This window comes from Lepidochelys olivacea (assembly GCF_965140295.1).
Source record: "Lepidochelys olivacea isolate rLepOli2 genome assembly, chromosome: 9".
NCBI lineage: Eukaryota > Metazoa > Chordata > Testudines > Cheloniidae > Lepidochelys > Lepidochelys olivacea.
Window position 1 is genome coordinate 74,246,395 of NC_140419.1, and position 12,391 is coordinate 74,258,785.

Genomic DNA, 12,391 nt, shown 5'->3' on the forward strand with positions numbered 1-12,391 from the left:
TTCATCAAGGAGATTGGACCATTGTCCTGCTTATTCTTTGCACTGAACCATTTCAAGCAAGTGGCTCATCAGAGTTAATTGTGCTGGATGCTCAGCACCAGACTTTGTTGACACAGATTAAACCAGGAACTTAACATCACTTACATTGGTACTGGACTACTTCAAGCAAGTGGTTCACTAGTCAATGGTGTAGACAACTGGGTATTGGACTCAGGGCACGGCTACACTTGGAGATGTAGAGCGCTTTGAGTTAAACCAGCAGTAGGGAAAGCGCTGCAATCTGTCCACACTGACAGCTACAAGCGCACTGGTGTGGCCACAGAGAGCAGTGCATTGTGGTAGCTATCCCAGCATGCAAGTGGCTTCAACATGCTTTTCAAATGGGTGGGTGGGTGGGTGGGTGGAGTGTGACAGGGAGTGTGTTGTGTGTATATGGCGGGGGGGGGAAGAGAGTGGGTTGGGGGGGCTGAGAACATGTCAGCATGCTGTTTTGTAAGTTCAGACAGCCGCCGGACCCCTCCCCCCTTCTCTCTCTCTCTCACGTACAGCATTCCACAGTAATGGTTGCTTTGTCTTGGGGCAGATAAGCATGCCGGCTGTCAGAAATGGAGCTTTCAAAGGCATATCCGCATTCCTGCGGCGATTCCAAAACAATGAGAAGAGTGGCCACTTGACTTAAGGGGATTATGGGACGCTTCCGGAGGCTGATCAGAGTGCAGTAATGCAACACCTTGTTCACACTGATGCCCGGGCATTTTAGCCAAGGCGCAACAAGTGTTAATCTACTCGACGACGTGGAGTACCAGGAGCGCTCTAGCCGTGGAGTCAGAGCGCTCTACGTGCCCTGCCAGTGTGGACAGGGAGTGAGCTAGGGCTCCCGGGGCTGGTTTAATGCACTCTAACTCGCAAGTGTAGCCAAGCCCTCAAATGACTCAGACTATTGTGGAAACACTAATGGTACAATGGGCACTGAACCTCTTCATCAAGTGGTTCACTAGAGACCACATTACCAGATCAAAGAAAATGGACTCAGTCAACCTGGATAGATCAGGGGACCTTAATGCAATTTAGAGTGGGCATTAAGCCACTTCTGGTTCACTAGAGCTGACTGTGATGGAACCGTGGCACCAGATTAGGTTGACTTGGAGGGATCCAGGGACTCAGTCCTATGTCAAAAATGCCAGGACCTCAGCACTAAATTGGGTTAACATGGAAAATCCAGAGACCTTGGTGTCAGATTAAGTAAACCCAGAAAGATCCATGGGCAGCAGTGCTGTGTCTACTGTGGTAGACCGTTGGCACTAAGCTCTATAAGCCAATTAAAACTGGGGAACTGCATATAGCCCAAGCTGGGCACTGAGCCACGTAGGCTAGCAGACCTCCAAAATCAAATCTGGACTTACATTTGCCAGACTTATTTGACCAGATGTGAGGAGACTCCCCTTCAGCTGGGTAACACAGCTCTGCTGCTCAAAGCAGGTCCAGATACTTATACCCAGATGGTAACATGTATTTTCTGTTCTTTTAAATACAGAAATCTGAACTAACTGGCAAACTAACCAAACCAAAAATAGTATGAAAGGGCCGAAGAAAAAGAATGTCAAAAAGTCTTGAGAACACCACATGCAATCCGAGTTTACTGCACTTTCAGTGGTTAAGAAGGAACTGAGGGCATGGCTACACTTGCAGATGTAGAGCGCTGTGAGTTAAACCCGCCTTCGTAGAGAACAGTACGGAAAGTGCTGTAGTCTGTCCACACTAACAGCTGCAAGCGCACTGGCGTGGCCACATTTGCGGCACTTGCAAGGGCATTGGGAGCAGTGCATTATGGGCATCCATCCCACAAAACACCTCCGCCTATTCTGGTGCTGTGGCTTGTGGGAAGGGGGTGGGGAGTGCGGGGCATTCTGAGTCCTTTCCCAACGCCCCGTGATGCATCGGTTCGCATCCCAGCATTCCCTTTGGTTCCATCCACATTTGGTGCCATCTTTCAACATTTTTTGTACTGTGCGCTCTGTCTTCCCTTTTGGTCCGCAGGAATGGAGCCTGGCCTGCTGAGGAGTATGCTGACTAGTCTCGCCAGCAAGTCACTATTGGCAGTCAAGTTATTCCTTATGATCCAAAGTGACAGGGAGAGCTCCGATGATAATATCAACTAGAGTAACGCATATGACGCTTGCTTGCGGCTTTCACGGACATGCTCACCACCGTGGAACACCACTTTTAGGCTCTGGAAACAAGCACTGAGTGGTGGGATCACACAATCATGCAAGTCTGGGATGACGAGCAGTGGCTGCAGAACTTTCGGATGAGAAAAGCTACTTTCATGGGACTGTGTGAGGAGCTCACCCCTACCCTGCGGCGCAAGGACACGAGATTGAGAGCTGCCCTGATGGTGGAAAAGCGGGTGGCTATTGCAATTTGGAAGCTGGCAACTCCAGACAGCTACCGATCGGTCGCTAACCAGTTTGGCATGAGGAAGTCAACTGTTGGAATCGTGTTGATGCAACTTTGCAAGGCTATTAATCGCATCCTGCTCAGAAGAACCGTGACTCTGGGTAACGTGCATGACATTGTGGCAGGCTTTGCACAAATGGGTTTCCCTAACTGTGGAGGGGGGATAGATAGCTTGCATATTCCAATTCTGGCACCAGCCCACTTAGTCTCCGAGTACGTTAATCAGAAGGGGTATTTCTTGATGGTTCTCCAGGCGCTTGTGGATCACCATGGGCGTTCCACTGACATTAACACAGACTGGCCCGGAAAGGTACATAACGCACGCATCTTTCGGAATGCGGGCCTGTTGAGGAAGCTGCAAGCCGGGAATTTTTTCCCAGACCAGAAGATCACCATAGGGGAAGTCGAAATGCCCATTGTGATCCTTGGAGACCCCGCTTACCCTTTAATGCTGTGGCTCATGAAACCCTACACAGGAAGCCTTGACAGCAGCAAGGAGGGTTCAACAACAGGCTGAGCTGGTGCAGAATGACTGTGGTGTGCTTTTGGCCATTTAACGGGCCGCTGGCGCTCTCTGTATGGAAAGCTGGACCTGGCCGATGACATCATCCCCGCGGTTATAGCTGCATGCTGTACCCTCCATAATGTTTGTAAAGGGAAGGGTGAAAGATTCACTCAGGCATGGAACTCAGAGGTTCAACACCTGGAGGCTGAATTTGAACAGCCAGAGAGCAGGGCTATTAGAGGGGCCCAGCATGGGGCTGCAAGGATTAGGGATGCCTGGAGGGAGCAATTTGAGGCTGAAAGCCACCAGTAATGTCTGGTGCCCTGCACGGGAGTGAAGTGCAGTGGTTCCAATATTAGTAGGAATCTGTGTTTGCTACGCTGACTTGCAGTGCCCGTTTCTTTCCTGGGCTAAGGTATCTTTTACTTTATGCAATAATAAAGAATGTTTTCAAAGCCAAAAAATCCATTTATTGAAAAGAAAATCCATTTATTGAAAAGAGACACAACTGCTTGGGAAACAGAAAAGGCAAAGGGGTGTGGAACGGTACAATCACAGATTTGCGTATGTCCTGTCTGGAGTGCTGTGCAATGAGTGCTGCACTTCAGGATGGCTATACTGCATGGTGATGGGGGTTGAGCGCAGTGGGTAAGGGTCGTAGTTTTCAGGGCTTGGTGGTGAAGCTACAGGTGTTGGAGGCAGCTGGTGGCAGTAAGAACCCGGATGTTGGGGAAAGTGGGTTGGAAGTGACATGGGGGCACAAGGGAAAGAATTTTGGGACAACGGCTGCAGGGGGGGGCGGGCGCAGTAGTGCTCCGCCTGCTTTGCTACAAGTGCCTGTATCGACTCCGCTTGGAGCTCCGTGATGCTTAGCAGCCGCTCCATGATGCTTAGCAGCTGCTCCGTTCTTTGGTGCCGGCGAGCTGCATTCTGCTGGCGGACCCTTCTTTCACTCTCCTGCCACTCCTGCACTTTTTGATTTTCATTACTTGAATGCTGCATTACTTCATGCAACATGTCTTCCTTGCTTCTACGTTGCCTCTTTCTGATTCTTTAGAGTCTTTCAGACGGTGATAACACAGACAGCCGAGAACTCCTGGCTTGAGAAAAGCTCCTGGCTGCATGCATCTAGGGATTCCAGGGTGTCTTCCTCTGCCTCAGCACTCTTGCTCCCGCTTTGTTACTCCTCCTGCCTTGTTGCACTGGGCTCTGAAGTGTCCATGGTGGTCCCCAGAGTGGAGGTTGGGTCACCCGCAAGTATCGCATCCTGCTCTTTGGAGAAATGGCAGGTCGTGGGGGCAGCACCGGAGCGGCGGTTTGCCTTGCGGGCTTTGTGGTAGGCATTCCGCAGCTCCTTCACTTTAATCCTGCACTGCAGTGCGTCCTGGTTGTGGCCCCTTTCCATCATGTCCCTGGATATCTGCCTGAAGGGATCGTAATTCCTACAGCTGGAGCGCAGCTGGGACTGGACAACTTCCTCCGCACAAACACTGATGAGGTCCAGCAACTCGCCATTGCTCTATACTGGGGCTCGCCTGGCGCGGAGGCATGGTCACCTGGAAAGATTTGCTGACAGCACTCCACGCCTGGCTGAGCAAACAGGAAGGGATTTTTCAAAATTCCCAGACAATTTAAAGGGCGGGTCTGATGGTTGGTCACCTGAGGGCAGGGCAGTAGAGTTCAAAGTGATGACCAGAGTGCCTAGCACAGGCATTGTGGGACACTTCTGGAGGCCAATCAGAGTGCACTATAGGACCAGGGCATCCACACTGGTGCAGTGGCGCTCCAGCAGGGGCGCAGCAAACATTATTCCACTCGCTGAGGTGGAGTACCAGCAGCGCTGTAGCTGCAGAGTCAGAGTGCTCTACGTGCCTTGCCAGTGTGGATGGGTAGTGAGCTAGTGCGCCCGGGGCTCCTTTATAGCACTGTAACTCACAAGTGTAGCCAAGGTCTCAGGGGTGACTAAGGCCCATACTGGTGAAGAGTGAGGGAGGAATAAGTGGCCCCATAGAGAGTGTTTACCAGAAGATTCTGCAGCTCAACCCCAGGAGGCACCAATCCCACACGAGGCCAATTGAATATAATCATATCACTTGAACAATGTCACCCATATCCTCTCTCCCTTATCACTCCTACTGTTTGTTCAAATCAACTTGTTGCATGTGGTCTTAAATTTAGATTATAAGGTCTCAGACGCACAGACATTCTTGATTCTGTTTGTACAACTTCTAGCACACGGGATGCCAATCCTGACTGGGAACTTTAGGTGTATAATAGAAATAATATTTTGATAGGCCCACAATCAGTGCTTGAATTTTGGGGGAATTTTAGAGGGGCCCTTAATGAAAGACGGGAACTATTTTTAGAAGAAAGGCTCAAGTTCCTGTAGCAAAGAATAATGGCCTTTGAGAATTTGCTCTGATCCTACCTTGGATTTCTTGCTCATTAGAATGGATACCATCATTTTTTATTTAAATTGTGGAACAAAACATCTACAATCTCAGCAGAAGCTACCCACACACACACACACAAAAAGAAATGCTACCCTCAAGTTACAACCTACCCATATCCCCCCAAAAGCGACAGTCAACTCCCCCAGGATTAAAGGCTTTCCCCCAAATATATTCAGAAAAGGGGTGGGTCTCTCAAGTCAAAGAAGGGTATTTTTATCATGCCCAAAGCTTGCTAAACTTTATGTAGGAAAAACAAGGTCCCTGACAGAAGAGCTTCCCATCTAAATTGACAGAGACACAGATGAAGGCTCGGGGAGAGGGATGCAGCCAAGGGAATGATCAGGGACACTCGTTCCCAGCTTGTTTAACTCCACTTTCAATGAATGTGTTTTGGGTTTTTTATTTACAAATAGTAAAGTTGTGTGCCACTATTGACAAAATAGCAAAAAGTTGTGTGCCAGTATTGACATTTGAACTGATACCCCCTCCCACCTGTAGCTTTTGGGCTGTTTTGTCTTTTGAGGAGGGGGTATAACACTTCTCTTTTGCTTTTATTTATTTTTGTATTCATGTCACACACCTTCCCCCAGCCTAGAAAAAGGTGTGCATATTTGCGAAGGGGTGTATTGCAGAGGATCCCTCCTAAACACTCCAATGCCTAGTAAGGACAAGGAAGGAAGGTATTTCTAGAAGTCTCCCCCCACTTCCCTGACCAGAAGTGAGGGGGAATATTCCAGGGGTCTCCCCATACATCCCCCCTTCCAAGACGAGAGATGAGGGGGGATACTCAAGGGGCTCAACATACTTCCCATCAACACCCATCACCATGAGCTCTCCTGAGGCTGGGGGAGAATTTCCATAGCTTCCCCAAATGACCACTCCAGTGAAAAGGGGCCTCCTGATAGGGAACACACACATTTACCTCCTTTTGGAATCCCCTCCACCCCACAGGCAGCAGGCCATGCCTCCCATCCCATTCCCTGTGCAGAGGGAGAAGGGGAGGGAGGGGGTGGGGAGAGAACAATAGTGCCTGGACCAGTTACCTCAGGAATCAGGAGTTGAAGCCGCTTGTTTCAGCTTCAATCCTTCCCACCCTCACCCCCTACCAATCACAGATGAGAGGAAAGAACACCCTGCAGCAATGGTGCCAATTCAGATTTGCCCCCTCTCTTACCCACACACTGCATGAGCCAGTGACACCAGAAGTTGAGCTCTTGGCAGACTCACCTGCAGTCCACCATACAGAAACAGACTCCGGTGCGCCAGGCTGCAACACCATTTGGCCTGGCCACCCCTTCATCTAGCAGGAGGGGCAGCTGGGCCAAATTTGAGTGGTACTGTGACCCCATGTGCCCAATCTCAACACCACTGACAAAAACTTGGCCAGGCCGCCCCTCCATCTGTTCAAAGGTGCAGATGGGTCAAATTTCAGTGGCATTGCAAGCACACAACTGGAGTGATGCTTCAGACCACTCTGGAATCAGCTGTACTGATTCAGTTTAAAAGTGATCTGGCCACACATTCCCTCCCATTGAACTCTGAGCAAGAGCAAAAGCCTTGGGTGTGAGGGGGAATTCAATGTCCTCAGCCTCCCCTCACTGGCGGCAGTGTAGCTTTATCCTGGATTTCAAGTGTCAGGGTGGTTCTTCAGCAACACTAGACCCAGGTGAGAAATAAGGGGGCCAAAACACAGCACCCTGATGCCTTATAATTAAACACAACTAAGACTAAGGCAGGCCCTAAAATTAGTAAGGGGGCCTGGCCCCCCATAACTCCCCCCACCCAGATTCCTAGCACCACTGACAATACTATCAAAAATTAAAAGTCACAGAGTCTCCATGGAAAAATTAAAATATTTATGCATCAAGCATCCAATCCTGAAATCAATTCACACTACAACTTCTCCTGACTTCAGTGGTAATTCTGAATGTTATAACTGCAGGGTTAGGTCCTTCAGTTATTATCTAACTAAAAAAAACATATGGAATCTTACACCTCCCAGTTTTTGACTGAAAAAAAATTGTCAAATTAAGTTACAGCCATACAATCTATTTTTATGACAGACGCTACAGTATATACTTGCTATAACTAAATCAGATTTAATTCTAGACTATAAATGGCAAATATAATATCCTGCAATTTCCTGACCACACTTTTCCATTCCTCCCCCCCCCCCCGCCCCTTCTGAAAAGTTTTAGATGAAAAATCACCAATTACCTTAAATTACACCTGACTAGATTATAGGGAAGGTGCTTAAAAACAAACACACATACATAAACTTTCCAAGTACAAATACTGCCTGGAACTAGGTTAGGTAATGAAACGAAGACAAATCAGAAGACAATCCAGGCTAGACAAACTAATTTCCAATCCTGTTAATAGTTGGGAAAGATTAAGAATAGTAAGATTTAGATTCCAGTGAAACAACTGATGACACTCAGGCCTTAAGTATGTTGGTATTTTACTCCAGTTTCAACAGTTAGTGTCCAGCCAACAATGTGGCTGCACTAGTACTAATTGTATACAAGCTGTGATTTGCACCAATGTGCACTGTGAAAGAGTTTAAGCTGGTGCAAATTACAGTTTTCCTTATCTTCCCTTGGAGGCTTTCACTGGCACAACTACAACATCAACTGTTGAAACTGGAGCAATTTCCAAAACAGACGATCTATACTTAAAATGTTAAAGTGGTGCAGCTGAACTGCTGTAGCACTTCAGCGTAGACCACTGGTTCTCAACTCGCAGGCGGCCCAATTAGCACACAGCTGCGGCCCAGCTCAGCTGTGTGCTAAAGGCCAGGTTCCAGGTCACAGGTAATAAACAAAACTTCATGGCCGGTGACTTGTCCATATCTTTTATTATATATATATATATATATATACACACACACACACACACCCCCCACCTGACTAAAACTTAGCACCTCCTGAGGCCCTGGGCGCTGCCGCTCCGGGGGTCTGGGGGCTGACAACTGCACTGGCCATAGGGACTTACTGACCCCCGCCACCCCTGCTCCGAGGCCTTGGGGCTAGCTGCTCGGGCACTCCCTGGGGCCAGCTGCCCCAGGAACACTGCTCAGTTGCTTCCCCCTGTCCAGCCGCCCAAGCAGCAGCTGGCCCTGGGAAGGCTACTCAGGTATTCCCAGGGCCAGCTGCCCAAGGAGCGGCTGGTGTGGCTGCCCCCTGGGATGGCTCCAGCTGCACCCAGTGCAGCTGACTGCGGGGTGCCCGAGCAGCTGGCCCTGGGGCTAGCTGCTCTAGGATCAGCCGCACCAGCTGCGAAAGTCATGGAGATCGTGGAACCGTGACTTTGATGATCTTCATGACTGAACTGCAGCATTAGTCGTGACCCCTCAGGGGGTTGCAAGGTTATTACGTGGGGGGTCACGAGCTGTCAGCCTCTACCCTCAACCCCTGCTTTGCCTCCAGCATTTATAACAGCATTAAATATACAAAAATGTGTTTTTAATTTTAATATAAGGGGGGATCGCACTCACAGGCTTGCTGTGTGAAAGGGGTCACCACTACAAAAGTTTGAGAACCCCTGCTCTAACACACATTCCAAACTCATTTTCTTTTTTCCTTGTGCGTATTGTAGACATCTACAACATGGCAACATATTAAGAAAATGTAAATGTAGCAAGAACTAACTTGTCTAGACAAAAAGCCAGCAAAGGAAAGTCTAAACTAGAAAATAATGCATAGCTTAATATAAACCTTACCCAGGAATGTACAGTGTAGTATAAAAATTAGTATTGGATATAATATAGTATGTAATATCAGCCTGCAAAATAGTAATGAAAATTTACCAGTTAGGTATGAAATCTATTTCCCCCACCTTCATTTACCACAACAAAATCAGAAAAAAAAATACTGTATTGTCCATTCAAATTAAAAAATTGCCCACCCTGGGCAAGAAATACTAGAAATTTAATTTTAGGTCTACATATAGTTCCTGAATATTTTAAATATATATGACATCTAAAGAAATAATAAAACTTCAGACCATGACCGAGCACTGTGTAACTGCTGAAAACCAGAAAGCTGTGTGCATATGCACAAAAGACGACAGGCATGTTCATAAAACAATCCACAATTACAGATGGGATTGAACGTGAGAGTACCAGGAGGACATAAAAGTGCACACGCGAAAATAACAGAAAGGAGTATGCCTGCTAAACACTGGCAGGGCATGTGCCTAGGCACCAGAATGACAGAGGTATGTGTGCTAACTACTGGCAAGGCCTGCGCATGAACACCTCAAAGACGAGTCACCAGTGTGTGGTCAGAGGACTGGCACGGGCGCGCGGTGGGCACTAGCAATGGCGCATGCATGTGCATCCCAGACAACAGTGGGCGCGCTGAACAGCGGCAGCGCGTGAGACGGACTGCGAGGGGACTGCAGCCACGGACCGGAGCGCGCGCGCGCGCAGAGGGCTGCCGCAATAATAGATGGACAGCGCGGAGGGGACCTGTCCACAGCTCTCGCCCCTGGACCCCGGCACGTTATTAGCCAACAGCAGACATTCAGAATGGGAACTGCAGCCCCGGCTCGCGAGCGTGCAGGCGCGGGACGCACTATGCGCGAGGCTGTGCCAGTGCGGCTACACGCAGGGCGCCAGCGCCCCCTGCCGTGCTCGGGAAGGGGGGAGGGGGCGAGCGCAAAGCCGTGAAGACAAAGGAGCTCGTGATGACTCAGGGCTGCAGCTCGGCAGGCACCGCACCGCCCCAGCCACACTCCCCCTTGCGCCGCAGGGGACGGGGCAGCGCTCCCCAGGCCCGGGCCGAGCCCCACACGCCCGGGCCGCCAGGCCCACTCCTCCCCTGCAGCGCCGAGAGGCTCCGAGCCCCGGCGGCTGCGGGACCGGAGCCGCCGCCACTCAGCCCCCAGCCCAGGGTGCGGGGAGGATGGGCGGGCAGGCAGAGCCCACCCCGGGGCGCGCGCGAAGCCTCTCCCGCCCTGGCCGCCGACATCTTGTTTTCCGCCATTTTATGGCCGCCCGAGAGGCCGCTCGGCGGCGGGATCCGGGCCCTGCTCCGGCCCAGCTGAGGAACAGCCACCGGCGGGTGGAGCCCACACGCCTAGAGCGAGGAGGCGGCGGTCAAGCCCGGCGGCGGTGGCGGCGAAACGCACAGGCCCCGGGCGCGGCCTGCGCTAAGGCCTAGCCGCCTCCATTGTTCCCAGCCCCCGCCGGCCCAGCTCTCGCACCTCCGCTCACCTGTGCGGGTCCCTGCGCCGTGCCGCGGGGTCGGGTCCGGCTGAGGGTCGGGCGGGCCGCACGACTCCGCCGCCGCCGGGGCCTTGCATTCGGGGCCGCCAGGTCCGGGGCCTGCACCAATCACAGGCGCTGGGCTAGGAAACGGGGCGCGAGCGCGCGCGGCCTTCTCCCCCTCCCCCCACCGGCTTCGCGACCAGCCCTGCCGCTGTTGCCGCACGTCACTGGGAGCCGGAGCGTGCCCCAGAGCTGCGAGCATGCGCAGCAACCGCAGCTGAAGTCGCTGCCCTTACTTTGCTCTCAAACGTGCCCCGGGAGCAAAGCGGGGAGCTGGAGGCCGCCGGGGAGAAAGGGTAGTTGGGGCGGAGGGGTCAAGCGGAGAGAAGGCAGGAGAGGATAAATGGGAGAGGCCAGGAAAGGGGCGAGAGCGGAGGACAAAGTGAAAGGGCCAATGTAGAGCAGGCTTGGGGTCGTGGGTGGATAGTGTGGCTCTGTGCTGCCCCCCACAGGGATGTGGTATTACAGCTACAGCCATACACCCACACGCACCCACAGAGGGGTATCAAAGATGCATTTTTATGGCCTGGAGGCTGCATGCACATGCTGCAGCACCTCAGCTTTTGTTAGGTAACTCAAGTTTCCAAATCTCTGCAAACAAATGGGAGTCCATGTGTGACTTCAGTGATGTCTGCTTGACAATGCAAACAACGTGAAATAGCATCTCAGAGTCTGTGTGAACTTCCCTGATCCTTATTCATTTTACCATAGTGTCATCTCTAGCCCCTAGTAATGGCACTTTCTCGTCAACGCTAAGTAGCCTTTTGCTGATCATTTTAACAAATGGAACAAAAAATGTAACAAAAGTGAAGCACACCTGTAATTGCTGCAAAGAAGGAAACAGATAAAAGAACAAAGGTAAATTTAACAAGAAAAAATGAGGAGTACTTGAGGCACCTTAGAGACTGACATTTATTTGAGCATAAGCTTTCATGGGCTAAAGCCCACTTAATCATCTATGGAAAGAGAAACAAAGGGCCAAATTAGTGATAAGCGTAAAGTAGAACCTGTTTTTCCACCGAGTGATACTGAATAAGACAATAAGGCACTGAACAAATAATATTTTAATTATAGAATGTGCCATATTCTCCCATTAACAGCAGTGAAAGTTCTGCTTTGCATCCAGCTCATGTACACATATTTGCACTAGCTCAATGAAAGCTAGCACGGGTATAAATAGTAGTGTAGCCTCTGCAGCCCAGGCAGTAGTGGCACAGGGAAGATGCCCGTATTACACGCCCACCTGAACCCTATCGGAACATACACTGCTATTTATACTCACACTCGCTCTCATCAAACTAGTGCAAGTATGTGTATGTATGCTAGGAATCATATCCTTAGCTCATAGGGTAGACGTAGCCATAATTCATGTACACATTCTTATTTCAATACAGGAGTTTCTCGTTTCAGTTTTGTCATTCGAGAAGTGGTTTAAGCAAAATAAAAAAAGTCACTCTCATAACTGTATAACTATACTGATAGAACTGTTTGGTGTAGATAAATCTTTAGGATTAGTCTGTAAACAGTTTTGTGCACTGATTTAACTAAATTGGTTTAGAAACCAATTCAGTTAATTGGAACAACCCCTTTTCTGCAGACACTTTTAAATTGGTTTATATGACAGATTTTATTGCAATATGGAATAATCAAAGGCTATTGTATCCATTTTATAAATGTTGTAAGTATCATTATGGGCTAGGGATT

At 49.9% G+C, this 12,391-nt stretch overlaps 1 protein-coding gene across 3 annotated transcripts in view; it reads right to left on the reverse strand.

The window, feature by feature from the left end:
- The window catches only part of ZNF711 (zinc finger protein 711), a 40,425-nt gene extending 29,564 nt beyond the window's left edge, over window positions 1-10,861 (reverse strand). The window contains exon 1 of one of the 3 annotated variants that reach the window (XM_084638745.1): window positions 10,634-10,861. The gene's annotated coding sequence lies outside the window, so the exon portion shown is untranslated. Of the gene's footprint in view, window positions 1-10,623 lie in introns of all 3 variants that reach the window. The other 2 variants (XM_084638743.1, XM_084638744.1) reach the window with 2 other exon arrangements.
- Between the last annotated feature and the right edge of the window lie 1,530 nt (window positions 10,862-12,391).